General features: G+C 34.9%; 1 long non-coding RNA gene across 1 annotated transcript; it reads right to left on the reverse strand.

Annotated features, from left to right (window-relative positions):
* Nucleotides 1–1,466: 1,466 nt before the first annotated feature.
* LOC150101209 (uncharacterized) lies at nt 1,467–12,658 on the reverse strand. The gene is made up of 2 exons (XR_016549115.1): nt 12,493–12,658; nt 1,467–1,755 (listed from the first exon to the last, which is right to left on the reverse strand). It is a non-coding gene; the product is annotated as an uncharacterized LOC150101209 (long non-coding RNA).
* Between the last annotated feature and the right edge of the window lie 7,713 nt (nt 12,659–20,371).

The following is a 20,371-nucleotide window of genomic DNA, read 5'->3' on the forward strand; positions in this document are numbered from 1 at the left end:
AAATTTATTTTCAGGCGTTTGTCTAAATTTATTTGAGTCATTTGTTTAATTTTGTCATGTTACGATTGATACAGTCGTCAGATGCATCGATGTTAACTTCGTTAAAAATGAAAACGGTGTCATCAGGAAGGCGAATGTATTGTTAAATTAGTTGTTGCAAATAAAACAAATTGACCGAAGGATAAATTTGTCGGATTTGAGACTTATAAAGTATTTGGAGTTGAGAGGAAGAGAAGTAATGTTTAGAACACAAAAAACGCCGAGATGTTCTCAGCCGAGATAAAGGCTATGTATGTAATATGTTTCTGCTGGGATAAACTAGTTGTGACAGTCAACCGAAGAAGAGAAAGCTGATCTTGAAAGGAAACTGGAACATTGTCAAAAGTAAGAGGGGATGAGGTAGGATTTTTCTTGCAGGTAATACAAGGTAGGTAGGTAGTAAGGCTTGAGTTTTTATGTCATTGAAATTTACTAAGTTGTCTTCAACCCCATTTGAGGAAGTCGGTGTTTAAGTCACTGATTGTGGAAGATCTTGAGGCGTCTAACATTAGAGTACTACAGGGTTTCTCGAATGAGGAAGAGGAATGAAGAGTACTTCATTCCTTTCCTCCTTTTTATATTAGATCGGTGAAAACTTGCATTTAATTACAGTTAATGACGTTAGTTTCATCGTTGTAATAAATTCATTCATCAAAATAATAGATATATCAGTATTATTATGTAAACTAAACGTTGATAATTAAAAAAGAACGAATAGAAGAAACTATATTTTTAAAGAAACATATTAATATGTATGAATTACTAAAGAAAAAACATATATTCAATATTAAAACAATAATAATAACAATAATTTGCCATGAAATGAAACGACGGAATTCCATGAGGCTTTTTTGATTATTAAGAAAAGTCAGCTGATCAAAGATTGGATGATTTGGGGATCTCTTCTGAGGTAATCTCCCTTCTTAGATAAATCTTTTAACATATAAATTTTTGGCGTCTCCTTAATGTAGTTGAAAGAACGATAGGAAATATACTCTTCGATTGTAAAACAGCTGGATTTTGTTCTCGTCAATGCAGAAGATCTTTATTTTGGCTTTTTCAGTTGCAGGTGAGTTAGCCGGTCTCATATGGAGGCAACAAGTTTTACCAGGTAAAACCTGTTGCCAGGTTTTACAGGCATGTGGGCGAAAATCTTCCTCGGATTTTCCCTACACGCAAGTAGATCATAGAATACAAGCAGTTAACATAAAAATTTTATTATATAAGATGTAGTGGAGGGTGGATTGCGTTGTGTAGGGTGATAGAACCATCTCGCGATAGTTCTCCTAAGATTCCATTAAGGTGTCATGTAATAATACACATGTTCATAGAAACCGCATCATCTACTGTATGCATGTTTTCTTGCTAATTAAATTTGAATGCCTATTTGAAAAGGGATAATAACACAATGATTGTCACAAATAATAAAAAAGTAATATAACATTTTTATTTTTATTTATCAAAATTTAGTTTAACTCCACAGTTTAGTAACATTCCAAAGCTAAAAATTCACTTTTTTCGATTTCCTGATGGAGGCAACTGTTAATTCATGGTTTCATATCCTTATAATGACTTGGACTCCCGAAAAGTTTTCGGCTTCTTGCGTCTTTCAGTCGTCTCCATTTGGTATCACAAATTTTCAACAGGATTGAGATTTGGACTGTTTCCTGGCTACAGTAGTCGCTGAATCGAGTGTTCATTGAGCCACTCATTAACCTGCAACAAAAACTAAAGCTTTAAGTACAAAAACTCAATACGTGTGGTACATTTTAGAGTTATAATAGTATTATTTACACTTTTTGTGCTATGAAAAGGGACAGACTCATCTTGAAAGATGCAATTCATCGTTACGGTAATGGTCTCTGATAGCAGGCAGCAATTCTAAAATTTTCTGGTACACTTGTGCATTCACTGAATCTTTTGTGAAATGCAATCGACCGCCATCATGATGCGACATGCAGCCCCGATCATCTGAATGGCTGAGAATTTTACTGTTGATACCAGTGAAATTTTTTTTTTCTCGTCAGAAAAAAAGTATTATTTTCCATTGATCAAGGGTCCATTTGGCATGCTCTTTGCACCAATTTAACCGAGCCAATCTCCCTTTTTTTTTTTTAGTAACATAAACTAGCCATAGCATTATACAGAAACCCGTGGGAATGACAGACTATGCAACAACGAAATATCCAATGAAAATGACCATTTAACTACTAAAAACTCTACTTATGTAAGGTGATGCGTTTCTGTGAACATGAGTATATATACAAAGAAAAATAAAGCCAGTGGTGTCACACTGTCTTTTAGTACTATAAAATCTATATTAATAAAGTAAAGATGCAATTTGCAAATCTCAGTTGATTTGTAACTGGGGTTACATTATGTAAAACTTTGACCATTTATAATACACAACTTTCCTAAACATTATGTAACATATGAAGCTTTTTAGTGATACACTGGTTAACATGTTAAATGTATGAAGCAATTTTTTTAACTGAAATTAGTTTGTGATCTGTATTTCGAGACGCTGCATCTAAAACAGGAATCTAAAAAATCCGATCACATATGGATATTTTCACATGTGGAAAGTTTCCATAGGTTTTGGAATAAGTTAGTAAGAATACTAAATATTTAAGTTAATGCCACTTAATTGTTCTTTTCTTGCTGTTTTGAAGCTCGAAGCATGTACCAGTGGTTTGAAAAATGAAGAGGGAGGGGACATCTTTTGGACTTGTCTCATATCAGAATACTGTAACACAGTCTGTTCTCACTTGCGCTCAGATGTCTTTCAATCATTCATTTCTCTAAGTTATTATGCCAAATTCTAAAGTTAGATGCTTCAAAAGAAGCACGGATTGCTTTTGTTTTGTGTGTTAAATTAGGGAACACAAAAAGTAACTCCTCATTGTTGCTGCATTTCATGTAAAGTTATTTTGAAAAAAGTTAGGAAAAAGTTCGATTGACTTTGGATGCTTTTGATAGGAGGGAAAAAAATCCTGTATCGGACTTTTATATCTCATTGACTAAAATATTTGGTTTATCTATGAAAATTATATCATTCCCGAACTTATATGTCATAAGATCAGTGTATCTTATTCTTTAAGAAAACTCTCTCCTTTCGTATGGTGCTAGAAGAAGGATTTAAAACCTTTCAGCACCTGTTCCACCATCAGTGCAAAATATTACAACATTGACAGATGATAAAGTTCTGCTTCTGTTGTGAATAATAAATTATCGTCGTTAGATGAAAGCATTTAAAAATCCGTCGACAAACCTCTCTTGATTGTACACAAGTCAGTAAGCATCTTTTTAAAGGGAATTTATTTAAATAGCAGTTTTTTTATTTGAAGAATTTCTCTTTAACAGTTGATTTTATTACTCCAGAGACTAATATTCCTGTTTTTAGAAAAAGAACCAAAATATTGGCTTCATCTTCTGAAACAAGAAATTCTTATTGTAATGATATTTGACTTTTTAGAGAAATGAAGTTCGTGAGATGCAAGGTTGGCACTTATTATGGTTTCTTCCGAAACAAGCTTAAGAGTAGTTTTGTTGCATAATATTAAGGGGAAGCCTTCCTTCCATACTTCGCTCACACGCAAGAGTAGTGTGAAGGAGAAATGAAAACATTTTCAAGCTGAGAGAAGATTATAATAAGGTAAACATTGTTCAGGATGGTCGTTTGATGTGCACGATTTTAAAGTAATTGTATTACTGCTGGGTATGCAAGGAGAATTAAGAACGTCTTGCCTTTTCGTGCTAATAGAGCAGCAGGGCGAATATGGAACGTTGTCACGTTGAAAAAAAAAAATCGCACCAGGAGGAGAAAATAAACACGGGGTTTATTGCAAGGAATTTTTTTTTGCCACCATTTCATATTTAACTGGTCTCATAAAATTTTTCCAAGTATTGGACAGACGTGGACCTGTACTCTAATACCTGCCAGTAAATTTTCCAAATTTTCGGAAGCCATAGTTTTAGTTAATGAAAATTTGGACTATTGATGAAGTATTAAAACATGAAAAATTCAAAAGGAATCTAATCAAGTAGAGCTATCATACCTGAGATTTAATTTTTTTTTAATTGTAGGCAGCTGAACATTATAAAGAACTAGTGACGCTTCGAGTTTTAATATAATCAAGATAGGAGTCAAGATATCACAAAAGATTCACTAAATTTATTATTATTTTTTTTTTAACTTATTTCCTGAAATCTTGGGTTAGTGAGTGACAAGCATGTCGATTACTTCCGCCAGGACATGGTAATACGGGACAACGGTACTAGAGAAAATGGAATGCTAGTACGATAAACTAGGGTGTGTGTTGAGAGATGAAAGTCCTTATAAACTCTGAAATTTGCGAGGTATTTTTTACCATTATTTTGGCTGCTTATTCTGAAAAATATTTTTAATGAATGTTTTTTTTTAATCATTGAATATTACTTAGCCAAGCTGAGTTATGTTTTGGCGCAGGGGTGGGAGTTCCATTATAAAATTCGATACCACTAAATAGATGAAACTAGCCTGTTTTGATGCTAGTCATAAAATCATTGACTGTATTTGATATTCCTCACTTCTCTTTACTGCTTAATCCTCGTCTTCCCCGACTGATTACAGATATGCTGTCGACAGTCTCTTTTGTTGTGCGTTTAATCGTGTTACATAAAAATCTGGACTAAGGATTAGCATAGTATTGGTTATAGATTGTAGTAGCTGTTCTCCGGTCTGATTAGTCCAGTAGATTATCTCTGTTTTCAACTCAGACTATGCGTTCAAATTCCAATGTAAATGTTTTCGTATCTTAAGTTATTAGATGGTTTTCGTCGCCTGGTGTGGAACATTCTGCTTACTGGAGAAGTGAAGTGGCGTAAAATTCTATGTCTGGTCTCTTGAGCAGATCTTCTGGATTATTTCTTATCCCAGGATATTAATATCCTTTACATTTACAACCTTTCATGGGTGGGATTTTCTTTTGTCACCGACATTTAGACAGTGATTGGAAATTTCCCGCTTCATCATTTCCCAAAAGTTCTCGATGGGGTTGAGATTCGGTGAATTTCCAGGCCAGTCAAGAACCTTGACTGGCCTGGAAATTCATTCAGGAATTTTATTACCTTTTTTTTGCCTTATGGCAAGGAGCAGAATCATGCTTGAATGTGAAATCATTATTCGGGAACCACTCCTGTACCTGGAGTAGCATCTTGGTCTCCAGTACCTTGATGTATTGATCCTGTTTCATTGTTCCCTCTACAATGTACAGGCGACCAATGCCTTGGCTGTTGATGACTGACCAGACCGCGATGCTGAAAGGATGCTTTACTAGTTTCACAATGCAGTATTCTTTAAATTTCTCCCCTGCTCGTCTTCTCACGAATTCAGATTTGTCAGATAAAATCTGAAGTGAAAATTCATCGGAGAAGCAAACCTGAAACGAATTTTTAAAAATTGTTTTTTGTCAAATTAAATTACAGAAACATTACTTTTAAATTATAAAAGCAGATATGCAAGTTTCACTTCAGGAATTGCCAAATTACCTTCTTGCAGTCTTCGATTGCCCAGTTTTGGTTGTTTAGCCCATTGTAGCTGTTTTTTCGTCATTTCCGTTGTGAGCAGTGGCTTTTTTGCCGGTCGGTGACATGAAAGCCCACGTCCTTGGTGCGTCAACGAGCTGTCATTGAAGATATCTAAATGCCAGCATCCTGCATCATTTTTGTAAGAACCCTCCGAGGTATCTTCCTGTTTACCAAGCAAATTTCTCTAAATTTTCTTTCGTCCCGTGGGATGGTAATTTTTTTTCGGTGACATTTCTTCAAATGCTTCGGTGCCAATTCAATATTTGCATCATTTTGTTTCTATTCGACCCACTGATGCTCGTGAAACATTAACAATTGATGCATCTTCCTTTGAGAATGTTCAGTATTCATTAAGAGCGTTTTTATTTCTGAAATTTTCATTGGAGAAAGATCTTTGGCCTTGCTCATGGTAAAAATACACTGTCAAGAAAAGAATAAAAAAAAAATCATAAAATAACGCAATACAACACTTATAAACCATATGCAAATCTTGAAATAAACTACTTGCCGTCAAAATATTATAAGAACACTTCAAAAGTGATTAAAACGCTTGAATAACCTCAGTAACTTATGAACAAACGCAACTGAACAAGGTGGCTGAGAATCTAAACACAAAATGACGTCCATATGACAGGTTATGAAACCAACAGTACAGTATTGTCAACTGTATATTTAAAATCAGTAAATATAATTATTTAATAAAAAATATAAAAATGTAACTAGGTTTTCGTTTATTATTACTGGTTGAAGTGTAAAATTGTTACTATCATTTATAGAGGCGGCTCTAATAATATGATTACCCACTGTACCTTTCGTCCAGTTTACAAGCACTTATCAAATCTTGGTGATTTTTTAAAAAAATTAATATCTAGTTATTTTAATTCCATTTCAAGGCGGTCTGAAAACCACTGTTCATATCTCTAGATGCTCTGCAGTAGATTTATTTAAAGGTGCTATTTATGTTTATTGGACTGCTAAAAACGATGAAAAACTTAATGAACCGAAGCTAAGTATGGTCATAAATACCTGATTAACATCGTCATGCATGATCAACTAAAGCAGGTTAATGATGAACTGGTTAGATTTCCAAATATATCGAGGAATGCACTTAAACATGAGAGTTGTGATTTTCAGGCTTAAGAATTTTTTTTAAATTAATTCCTCTCCCTCATTATTGTCTTCCCATTTTTAATTTTCAGTTTCATGTTGCATTGCTTTCGCTTCGCTGTCGTTACGAAATAGGTGATGATATTACAAATTCATTCGCCCTCAGTTTTCATCTACTAGCATTGTCCTAGTTTTGTGAACGTTTTCTAGACCACCGATTAGTCACTGTTCGTATCCGCCCAAATGATTCACTGTTTATCGCGATGTGGCTGTGTTATGCGACCGATCATCTGCAAAGTGCTTGATTCCGTTTAGAAGAAAATGCATATGTTGATATTAGTCCATCATTCACTTCATTGCCAAGTCGATTTTTCCGGTGATTGTTCTGCAAGTATTTTTACTGAAATTATTCGTCCATTTGGCATCTATAACCCTTTCCTTAGTGACTGCTAAACGTGTTAGATGACATTCTATAGATGACTAGCACTACCATCCATTGACTTGAATTCTAACACCAAACTCAAGAGAGTCTCTATAGCTCTGTCGGTACACACGATGTCCTTTGTTTGAAATGACATGGGCTTAACCCCTATGCAGGATGAACTTTTTAACGACTTTTCAGATGAAGGGGAGTTAGACGGTTTCATACAGAGATGGCCGAGTTTTTCTTCTCCCAAAACAGGTATACCGACAAGAAGAACACACATTTAACAGACATAAACTGGTTTTTATTACTTTGGCCATAATCCAAAATAGCAAATACCAAACTCAGGACTAACCTTATAAACAGATTGAACGCAGTCTGGTTCCGCGCTAGTTGATGAACAAGAAATTTGTTAAAATTTTGGAAGATTTTGCTTAACAAAAAAAAGCAAGAAAAAAATTCTTTACAATTAGTTAATATTTCTTAATTATACTTTTATTAAAAATAAAGTAATTTTATATTGTTTAATAGCATATATTCTGGATGCATAATTATCTTAAATTAGAATCCTACCAAACTGATCCCGATCAGCATCACATCTCGATATATTCGAGTCTGACGTTTAAAAATTCTTCTCAAGACTCAGTCATCCAGTGTACTTGAAAAGTATCATATGCCCGATGATAGCCTTTCGTATTTGGAATTGCCATTTAAAAAAAGAAAAAAAAAAGTGATATCCGCGAATTGTTACAAAAAAAAAAAAAAACAACCCCTCCTGATAAAGTATATTTTAAGTACCATATCGCAATCGCCGATGAATTTTGTGTGTATTAATACCACGCTTTATACAAAATACATCTATTATTTTCGCTCATCGTGAAAATGAGGTCTGTTAAAATGATAGGACGACCCACTGTAAAATAGTTTGGGAGTCTGTTAAGGAATGTTGTTTGTAAAAAGGTTGTTACGAATTAACAGGTAAGTCTATTTTTAAGCAAATTGAGGGGGGGGGACAGAGAGAGAGAGAGAGAGATAGACTCACTCCAGGCACTGAATCCAAGGTTTAGGGAGGAAAGGAAGCTCTAAGTGGCGATATTTTGTTATGCTTGCCTTAAAGATTACATCATCACCATGTAATCAAAGGAAGTATAGGTTGTACTTTATTAAGGCAGCTGTTATACCTGTTTTTATTTCATCACGTTAAATTAATTTCGTTCTTATTCCTGTTTTTTCCCAACAACTTTTGGGATATTGGGCGTTCCACATCTTATTTTTTTCCCAGAATACATAATATCACATGACACTCTTACCTTATCGGTAATACATTCATTCACGATGAACGCTCAGTGCAATACCAACGAAGTAAAATATTCACCAAGTGACATTGAACGAAGGTAGCAGTTATTACTTTTTTATGACACTGCCAGAAAATAATTTTTCTGGTTGCTTTCAGTGTCTGCCTCACCCATCCTATTCACCAGACCTGGCCCCATCTGACTATTTCCTATTGCAGATTTAAAGAAACACTTCAAAGGAACAATTGACCACAGATGATGAAATCATATCTGCAGCTGAGGACTAGTTTGTGCAACAAGGAAAGGACAAATTTTTGCAATCCGAGGATTGCAAATGTGCAGCAGCACTTGCAATTGGCGATTATAACCCATTCCAATCATTCACCAGTCTGTGCGAAAAATCTAGTTCTCACACCGTTGCTAACCACACTCTTATTCAATTTCCATTGATGATAAATAGTTACCTATTTAGTAACTTAAAGGTTTCTATCATATTCCCTTTTCTTCGTCTATCACCCCCAACTTTTTCAGTCCACAAATCCTCAGTCTCTCGTTATAGGAAACTTTCCACATGTTTTTAAATATAATATTTAAAAACATGCTGAATAGATTTCTTGTATTCCACTTGTAGGTACTCCTATCCATTTTTTATTTAAAAATTATACAGGTATTTGTATTCTAGTTATGTGGATCTTGGAAATTCTGCTATAATAACTTGCAGTAGTTAGTAACTCTTAACGTTGTTTGCCATGCAGACAACTTCGGTATTAACATATGTATAGTCGTACAATGGAATTCTGAAATGGCACGCTGTTAGTTTTATTTTACTCGAACCATTTTCAACATTATTCAACTCTTTTTCGTTAATAAATAAAATGTTATTTTATTTATTTATTTGAAGTAAAGCAATATTCAGAGTATCAGAAGAGGTCAAAGTCGTTAAGTTTATCTGCTAACTTCTGTGAAATATTCAATGAAAATTTGTTTAATAGTCTTCCTCTTAGCTGTAGTTATCTCACAATAACTGAGAAGCGGTTATCTCTTTCGAACAGCATAAGTATAAAGTTATTTTCCTGGTACTCAAGAAAACTTGTTAGACTTTACAACGTAAATCACCATATACTGCGAAACTCCACAATTTGCGGAATGAGGGAGGGGTTAAACGTACCAATTAGCTCAAAGAATCCTCCAAAAATCACAGAGTGTGCATCTACAGCAATCAGGAATCCACTGTAAACCTCTTAGAACTGTGCTGAAATTTCGAATTTTCACTACTGGATTCATATAAATTCAGGATTGTGGTCCGTTCTGAGCATAAATGATATTATCATTATAACCAACTCCCCTCCTTCCCACACGTGAACACATAAGTTTCAATACTGCGGTCCAGTAAGGTGAGCAAATCAATCAGTGAACATGAAGCTGCGGCCTTATGTTTCATTCTGCTGAACACTATGTAGATAGACCTCGAGTAATAAGAGATGTTTTTGACGAAATTGAATAAATACCTAATACACCTGTGAGAAAGGCATCTCTGAGTTAAGTCAGCCATTGCAGTGAAACGTAGGAAATCTGTGTAATCCGTGAATACTTTTTTTTGAAGAGAAAGATGAAACAGTAAGAGTAGGTAACAGTAGGCTACCTACGTTAGTCCCTGTGAATTCATTATTAATTTTATAAGGAATCGCTACTGCCAAAAATGTGCACATTAAATTAAAGCTTGTCATTGTTCAATGAAGCTGGTATGCGGGGAAATAAAAATCTGCATTATATCTATAAACAAAGCAAATAGTGTTGTTTCATTCGCATACACCGTCATTAAACATTCGATTAATTTTGTAAACGAAAATTCTAATCAGTTGTGTTCTTAATGGTTATGTGAATCTAATTCTAGGTATGAGTGTAGGCGAGTTTTTATCCTCCCTGCAGTAGAAGTTATCCTCTACACATGCTCTACATTAACTATTTAGGCAAACGTTTGAAACTGCAACTTGGGGTAGAGATTAGTATTGAATTTCAGAGAAGTTATAGTGGAAAAAATGCCTTTTTATCTAAATTTTTCTGTGAAATGATTCTACACCTGAAAAACTATTTTGTGGAAGAAATATTTCTGCTTTAGCATTCTGAAAACTTTTTAAAGCAGAACTTCTTGAGTTTATAAGTGAAAAAGTACTTGAGCGGCCTTTCAACAAGATGTTAATCGGCACTCCATGCGAAATGAAGACAGATTTTTTTTTCATATATTCACTGTGTTTTCCTTAACTCCCTGCAATGCTGTTTTAAAAATTTAAAACTCGGAAATATTTCTGAACTGTTTAATATTATCCTGAGTAGTTCAGTAGAATTGGTCTTGTTAGACTGGGCTGATTAGGACATCGATTCTAGTAAACATCATTCAATTGTACACTTCGCTTATGTAAAGCAAATAATTGTAGAATTCCCTGCTCACATTCAAATTTTTATTTGAATGTCATTTTGTTGCGTTTCCTTTTATTAGGTCGTCTAGAAGTTTGAACTTGATTTAACAAATTACTTTCTTCCTCACCCTTCTTGCAGATAGTGTTGTGTGTTTCCAAACGCTTTACAATTATTTTGGTTTCAGATAAGTTAAGTCTTCTGAGCCTCACTTGGTAAAAACTGTAGCTGACTGAACTCGATTAGGTGTGGAAATGCCAACCAAAATCAAACTGCTTATCGTTAGCTGTGTGTGTGTGTATATATATATATATATATATATATATATATATATATATATATATATTGTGATGCTATTTCATCGATAGGAGCAATCGTATTATCCTGTCTGCCATACCATACAACGCTTATGCATACTGTTCTGGAACTTTTTTTTGTTTAATTTAAGTTTTTATACTCCCATTAGCCTTACAGTATTGATTAAACAACTCGCTTAAATTACAAGAACCTTTCTGTTGTTCATCGGTTTGGACTAGTTATTAATTTCAAACGCCGCGATTTAAAGTTGCATTACAAAAAATGCTCTTCTACTTTTAAAACTGTTCTAAGATTCGCTTTCCGCTTTAAAGCAAGTTTTCTTTTCTTGCAGACATGCTCTTCCTACTATCTTCATCCTTATCAGCAGCAGTGGCCAACCACTCGAAAGTTAAAAAGCTGTCCGTTCGAATTATGCCATGAACATAACGGTATACATCCTTACCGGACAAGTTCAGTGAAGCTTTACTGTTAAGTGGGGTTGGTTTCGAAATGTAATACACAGATTCAAAGCAGGGAGTTTTAAAATGTGAAATTAAATACAGTAATAAGTAAAAAAAAATGACGAATTGCTACTCACGAAGAGAGAAACCGATTAATAGAAAGTTAACTGATTATTAATTCTGTGAGTTTTAAATAGCCTTCCTATGCTTTACTTCATAATATGGAATCAAATTTTATACCGTAGTTTTGTACGAAATCCGAAGCATTTTCCCCTACACTTATCATTTTATATTAATGGTGCCATTATTCTTTTGTTCATTTTGCATAAGTCTCTCCCCTGAAAGTGCAGAAATAATAGTACACTTGGAGTATAAACAGTGTATTTTAAACACTTAGTTTTTGACACCTCAAGCTTCCAGTAAGCAAAATAGTGATGTCTATTACTGTCGATTAAAATAATCCACCTCCTAGTTTTATCTGTAAGATAATTCGCTTAAATTACCAAAGCTATTAGCGAGTCCAGAACGAGTCTTATACAAACATCTAATCTAGTGGGTTTTGAATTATGGTGTCTGCGTGGCGAATTAGTGTCTTAACCCATTGCATCACCTAGGGCCAGAGTACTGAGAGTAGTATTTCAACTGTTTCAGATTTGTACTGTTCGGCATTTCTGACAGATGAATTCCACTGTATACAATAATTTTGTTTACTTGTGCACTAGAATATCAGGAGAGCTCTAACATTTACTAGCTATTTTTAATTTAGTGCCGTCTATACTACTATTTTTATTCTTTTCTGAACATCCACTGAAAAATACCTGTGAATCAATGTGATATCCATTCCTCAAAACGACTTATGCAAAAAAAAAAAAAAAAAAAAACTCACCTTCTTTCAACATATCTGTATTAGCACGTCGCCTGCTGCAAGCCATCTTCAAGGAAGATGGTTTCGAAAAATTCTTTTAATGTCAACCTAAAAATAGAGTAAACTGTAGTTTAAAGTAGACTAATGATCTCCTCTAACAGAAGCAAGAAATAAGCTCACAGTGACAGGTTTCCCTGTGATCTCTAACCGTGTTCCTTTAGCATCACTGCGACTCGGAGTCCACTTAATCGTTCTATAAATACATCCGGTGCTGCAGAAATAGCACTGAAAGATGTCTGCTTTTCTCTGTCAGAAACTTGTTTGCTCTAACAATGTAACTTATGCTTCTCTGTCTTCCTGAAACTATGCTTTGATTAAGAAAGCTGTTGGGTTCTGAGACCAACCAAGCTGCTTCACGAAATTTCATCCCTGAACCAAACCACTGTGATGAAACACTTATTGTAAGAGGGAAATAATACATGCGATAAACGCTTGGTGGATTGTTACACTGCACTCATATTTCACAAATTAAACGTGAAACCCGTTTTATTTTTATTCGATATTCATTTTTGTAATTAATTAGTGAATATTGACAAACATTAATGGATAATGATATCTGAATTCAGTTCCAAACCAAGGTCAGTCTGAAACAAATTTCTTGTTTTGTTGATGAGGGTAGGCACTATGTTTGGTCGGAAATCACCAAATTTATGTCATTTCTCGTTCAAAACTTTTTCCCTATCTATTGGCACATTCCTCACGTTCAGAGTTCAGTGAGAAACATTCACTGATTAGCTGAGTGAAATGAGATTGGGAAATCGTTTTATCATAAAATCTCAAAACGAAACTTTGTTTAAGAATATAATAGATATTACTGGTTCTTAATAAGTTATTATAACTGCTGATGACAGGTAATGACAGCACATGCCGCAGGTTGTAGTCACTGAGAATGTCAGGCCGAAGTTGCTTATTCGGTCTTTAAATACGGGGGCGTTTCGAAAAATAAAGTACCGTGAGGAACTAATATCCTAATGCATCTAAGTCAACTTTGGTCCCCATCTTTTCCACAATCTTCAAAGATATTTATTCATTTACTTCACCTTGCGCCAAATCGTCTGTCCCATCACAAAAAGAAGTTTTATCTTTAATCAAGAAATGAGTTATGCACGTCACAGTCGGTTTGTCACCCAAATTTCAATAGCTCAAAGGAAAGGTTGTAAAACTAGGGTATGCATGTGGTACCACTGAGAGCTAACAGATAATCCAGGGAGCACTACTGCAGATTCCTTCTAATCTCACTCACTCCAGGCGATAAAACCCACCTAAATGATGTAAATTACTGGTTGAAGAGCAAAATTCTGTATTTGATATCCCAGAACTTCTCATTATAATTCAACCTCCAAAATAAGATTTTGGAGGTTGATTATAATGGGAAGTTCTGGGATATCAAATAATGGGAAGTTCTGTAATTATAATTGATTATAATGACAACCCAAACTTGTTTTTGTGACGTGACGTTTGCTCCGTCCCATCTTCTGCCAAGGTACAGAACTTCTGTTCAGTATGATGTCCTATACAAGTAGAAATAGGAGGATCTTTCTTCGTATTTATGCATATCTGTTAACTAGATGTATCCCCTCTAATCAATTTATTTGAAACGAAAAACCTGAGTATCTAGAAAGAAAAAGCTGCCACGAGTCCACTTTTTTTTTTTTTTTTTTTGCAAACAAAAGGCAAATATCGTATCGTTTTTCCGACTGCATTACGTAGCCAGTTTTAGCCTTTCCTTATTTTTTTTTCTTCTTCTACTTGAAAGATACAGATTGAGCTGTTTTTAACAATATCAATACATACTGCTTCTGCTGGGATGCGAGAGTTCTGTATTGTTATTTTAGTGTTGTCAAAACGGGTTTTTATCGTATCGAATGTATACAGTTTCTCCACAGGGTGGATGCATAAATGTTTTAGCAACAAGTAAGAGTTGTTCCATAAAAACTTATTTTCTTTATATATTGATTTAATAAAATTGAATCGCAATTTCTCTGACAGATTCACAGTGTCTCTTCAACATATGATGACATTAAAATACACGTGACTCTTTAAACTTACGATTTTGGACGCTCTACTCCTCAGTGTATTACATCAGTGATATACATGAACATTCCGTTAAGTCTTCTTGCATATTTGAAGAGTTAAGTGTCTATCGGTATTTGTACTTGACTTCTGTTTTCTTGCTATCCTATTCTCTCAGTCATACGGCTGGTGGGAGTAGCTATATAACTACTCCCACCATGATTATAAGCAAAGTGATTTCCCGTTGTCTTCCTTGCCGTAGTATATTTTATGACTGCAGCCGTATGTTTTCACGGGACCGATTTGCCTGTTTTTTTTGAGGGATGAAAAATCCGAGTTACCGGGAGAAAAAATCCTCCATCTCCGTGTGAGACCGGTTAAATCACCTTTAGTCGAAAGAGACCAGATAAAGATTCCCACGTCATAGACAGGAATCGAATCAGGTCTTTCCGACCAAAGGGCTTTGTCTATATCGACTGAGGCTCCTGTTTCTTGCTGTAGTATCTCGTATATTATGTCCTCTAATGTTGCATCTGTACTAATTGCTCTTATCTTAAGAAGCAAAATAATTTTGTATGTCTAATCATTAAACATTGGTTTTGTAGACCACAATATCGTATTTAAATTTCTTGGACCGTATCATACGTCTGTAGTCATGAATTGTCATAAACGTTTGCCAGTTTGTCTCAATTGTCTGGTATTGACGAATGTGGTTCATTGTAACGAAGAACCACGTGGAGAGCAATGACAACCATATTTTTCTTCACTGCTTATAACGTTTTTCTTTTGTGATGATGATTGTGATTGTGGAACTAATCATGGAATTTAATTTGATCTTATGTGCAGTTTTTAGGTAATCTTCATCTTTGGCAGACCAAATATTTTCATCTGGTCTTTGAAGACAGTACTGTGACTAGATATTTTTGCTCGTTTGGTAAAATGCTAGTTGCATTTTTCCTCTAAGCATATGACCCTGAGAAGAATATTCATTTTCAAATATTCCATTGATGCGTTTATTTATTTTTCTGTTGTTATAGTTAAATTTTTACATTTTAAAATTTTAACATTAAACTAACTTTTAATGAATAAAGAATATGATCTTTATTTTTTATGTATTTTATTGCCGATTTTCTTTGACTGCATATCCAAAACCAAGGGTTTTGGATATGGGTGGCATAGCCGTTTATTTGTCACTTGAATTTTAACTTCATTGCCTCAGAACTATCAGACATAATACTAGTCCCCAGCGTCGCAAGTTTTGCTCAAGCCTGAATATTAATAGCGCATGCATTGTTGGTTTATGTGTGTTATTATCCTCAGTCCAAAACCATGCTAGTGGTTGGTTAGGTGCAAAACTATTTACCTAAAATTTTGTATGTTACTCGCAATGCACTTTTCCCGTGAATTTTAAGAATAGAATAAAATAGAAAGGGAGTTTGAATCGTGTGTGTGTGGTTCTCGGATCTCCATATCCAAAGTAGTTCTGGGTATTTCCATTTTCAGGTTTCTGATTATTAACCTAAGTCAAGTTCCGCTTTTTTTTCCCAAGACACCCAGATCCCAGTTGCTTAGACCACCTGTAGTTAGTTCCCTTACATCAGATTGCATCCCATTGTACTTCCTCATATTTGTGACTTTCATTACCATTCTCAGATTTATTCGTGTGTTAATGATTCTGTTATTTTATCGGATATCAAGTACTGTGTACTCCCGCTAAGTAGTAGGTATTTTTCATTGTCTAGCAGTAATTCACATCACCACTAGTTTTACTTATTGCATAACACCACCATGAAGAAATCCCAAGATTCAACGCAAGAGATCACTCCATCCATCCCATTATGTATTTTTTGTGTATCAATTGTTGCGTCTTTTCCAGTTTGTGAGGAGAACAAAAAAATGAACTTTGAATGAGACCAGTTAACTAGCGTTCAGTTGAACAGCCCTTTTAGAGATACCTTAAACACAACGAAACTCGAAGGTCTTTTCTAGCCAGAGGATGCTTGTCACGTTATCCTTCTAATTCAGTGGGTCTTAACCTTTGTAGTGATCGGCACCCCAGTGAAAAATGTGTTTCTATTTCTTTATTTAGGAAATTACATCTATTGCAAGATAATTTATTTATTGAAAAATAAACACGTACATACAAAACAATATCTCAATTTTTAATGGCTATGTTGTTGTTGTTTATTCATAATAATACGTTTGAAGCGAGGCTCCTTTTTTGAAAGAGCCACGCGTAAGTCATCACTTGCATTTAAGCGATTTCTAGCTTTTGTTTTTATGTGCAAAAGTGATGAAAATCCCATTTCACACAGGTAGGTGGTGGCAAATAGTAAAAGTGTCTGCAATGCTGCTTTTGCCAGCTATGGATAAGGTTCTGTGTACACCAGAATTGTTCTAAGTCCAGTTTTCATTTGAATACGTGCATTGGCTCGTATATTCCAAATTCCATTTGAATACGTGCATTTGTTCGTATATTTCAATAAGATCGTCTTTTATTGAATAGCTGTTGTCCATCGAATCTGGGCCAAAATTTAGAAACTTCTCTCGCACCCCCAGGGGTGCACACACCCCAGGTTAAGAACCACTGTTCTAATTGCACGTGTTTGGAGATTGGTAATAAAAGCCAACAATTGGACCTCCGAACTAAGGTTCTTGTATTATTGAACTCTTCACATATTCATGACATTAAGTGTGCAGGTTAATAATCTAACCATTAAAAAGCAACTATTTATGGATGGGTATGCTAAAAAAATAATAGCTGGATGAATGTAGTTCTTTGCAAACTTCATAAAGTACTGTAGAATAATCGATCCAGGCCTGCCTCACTAGGGGAGAGGGAAACTATGCAAATCGCCGAGTAAAAATATGCATGCGTCCATTCTGATACTAAGTATTATAAGAGATATTCTCTTGGGTTTTCTCCCGCTCCCTCTTTATTCAGTAGTGTTAGAAAAGTGCTGTAACTGAGTTCACTATATTTAGTGAACTCTTTCGCCTAAGAATTTTAAACTGTCGGTACTGTAGCAGTGAAAGAGCTTGGTGCAAAAGCAATAATAACGTGTATGCATTGCATATTATAACTTTTAAGAAATCTGGGATGGCTGTTTCATTGACCTGAATTTGAAAATGACAGTTACATAAGGCTCGAGATAACCCGCATATGTTTACATGATTAAAACAACTGCTACTAGTTTGGGAAGAACTTAGCATATATATATAAAGCGTTTCTACAAAAGAATGCCGATATTTTAAGTAAATAAGACCCACGATAGATGTTCAGTTACTCAGAATTTTCTGCGTGTTAAAAATGCGATTGTTGAAAAAAAAAATAGCAGATGATTCGTAAAGCTTTGAGAATTTAGGCAAGTCGCTCAAGTATAATTTATCTGATAATGTTGCAAGAGGCGGTATAATCATTTTAATGAAATCAGGTGAAATTGTGAAGAAAGATTATGAACTTCTTTAGACACCCATTTCTGAGATAGGTTATTGGGTAGAAAAGGACAAATTTTCTCGTAGTCTTGATCTTACATCCTTAAAATATTTCCTCCTTTGGGATAACGTAAAAGATAGCGTACATCAAAAGTAACTTCAAAACGATAATACTTCATACAAAATTAGATACGCCCTAGTTACTGTTAGAACGAAGTGTACCTGGCTGGTGCTAAGTTTTAAGAGATGTATAACTCGCTGTACACAGAGGAACTAGATGACTCGTTCACCTCAAATCAAATTAATGTTTCAATGAAATTTCTATTTCAAATGCAATTTTTCTGTACCCATACAGTCGATATGTCATATATCAAGGATCAATCGTCTCTTATGTTTTATATGCTCACTATCTGTCTTTTATATGGAGAACAGAAGTGACTTTTATAAGTCACTTCTGTTCTCCATTGAACGGAATGGTTGTCTCACACCGGGCAGGGAAATTCATCTCCACCTAAAAATTTACATCTCGCAACTAGTTTTTTTTTTTCTGGATCTCAATAGACATATCATGTTGCTGTAACTGAAGACTTGCCACATGGCTTTAATTGACTTCTCTAATTTGAATTAATGACTTAGTACTTCAGCTTTCTTTGGGTCTTCATCACAACTGAGAATTTCATAAATTCCAAAACATTAGGCACCAACTTTTGATCCAACATTGCAGAGTTTCGAGGTTTAATTGCTCCGCCTTCGCTTCTTATGTTACTGCTGGAGTTGTATCCATTGGAGTGGAGTTCCGCCTGCTTGAATCGGAGAGCACGGCGGACACATTCACATATGTGTGTCGGTGTACACACTTTTTTTTTTTTGTTTTGAAGTATGGAGTAACTGGATCCGATTTTTTTAAGGAAAATATCAAATTTTCTTAAATTCAACTCCGTACTGTTATCTATCAGTAGATTCTAACTGCTCCATGTTTGGTCTCTAGGTCGATGTTTCCAGATTATTTAATAAATAAATAAAAATATATATAAAGTAGAAAACCAAAATCTTTAGCTTACCCATGGTAAAATGTACTATGGGTTTAAACCTTTCATGGGCGAAAGTCATATTAAAAAATGACAGTAAAATATCAACAGATTATAGGAGTTGCCAAAAGGTGATCAACCTTATTATTAAATTACTCCGGATTCAGAGGAAGATGTTGAGAGTGTTTTCAGTTGGTTGTACACCTTTTGGCAACTCCTATAGGTGGGGATGACCTCTCATTGCTTGTGCCTTGGTGTCTCCACTACTGGGTCTGGCTCCCACTGACGAGACCTCAATAAATGTTGAAACGGACTGGGTAGTGGCCCTTGCCTTAATGCATAGTATTACACATATCCACAAGGAGATGTGCTTTGCATTATGGGAGATACTGAGATAGGAGTGATGATAGCTTTCTTCACCTTTGCCACGAGTTGCCTTGGTGTTGCACCACCTTAGCTCAGTCCTGAAGATATTTTCAAGTGCAAACTTTGTTTGCTCACACTTAGAAAAGTAATCTCATTCGAAGAAAAATGAACAAGGCGAGTCCAGAGCAAAGATAGGACAAGAACACAAAAATTAGTGAATCAACTATAAGAGCAATTATAAGCAAAAAGGTAAGACTGCTTCAAGTTTATCATGCATGCAGACCACTCGAAATCAAAGTATTATAATGATTGAATTAGAGAAACTTCTTTCTACGCGGATCGAAGATTGTAACCAAAAACGGATCCCGCTAAACACTGACTTTATTAAATCAAAAGCATTAAGTATTTTTGCAACCTCAGTGATGGGAAAAGAAATAATTCCAAAGTGCTGAGTGGTTTGAGTTTTTCAAAAAAGAGAAATTGCCTACATAATGTTTGAAGCACAGGCGAAGCTCCAAGTGCAGATAAGCCAGTGATTCAAACATTATGTAGGCTATTTCTCTTTTTGAAACAACGCTCAAACCACCCAGCACTAGTGTGGAATTCTTCTTCTTTTCCCACCATTGAGGTTGCAAAAATACTTAATGCTTTTGAATTAATAAAGTCAGTTTTTAGCAGGATCCGTTTTTGGTTACAGCGATTTTGAAGAAAATTATGGAAGAAGGCGGGGGGGAGGAACTATTGTGACTAACAAATATTTAATGTCAATGAAATCAGCCGTTTTTGGAAGCGAATGCCTTCCGAGACTAACTGGCTACCTTGATCCTAACAACTGAAGATTGCTGTGCGTGTGGACTTCTAAACCAATAGAACAAACCAGTATGTTGTGAAATAGTAAACATATTTGGCGACGAAGCAAAAAAGGAAATTATGAAAATTCCTCATTCAGACGATACAATAATAAAATTAAAGATATGTCAAATGATATTGAGAAAACA

Source organism: Typopeltis vanoorti, chromosome 12 (genome assembly GCF_054136105.1).
Source record: "Typopeltis vanoorti isolate ZY-2024b chromosome 12, IOZ_Tvanoo_1.0, whole genome shotgun sequence".
Lineage (NCBI taxonomy): Eukaryota > Metazoa > Arthropoda > Arachnida > Uropygi > Thelyphonidae > Typopeltis > Typopeltis vanoorti.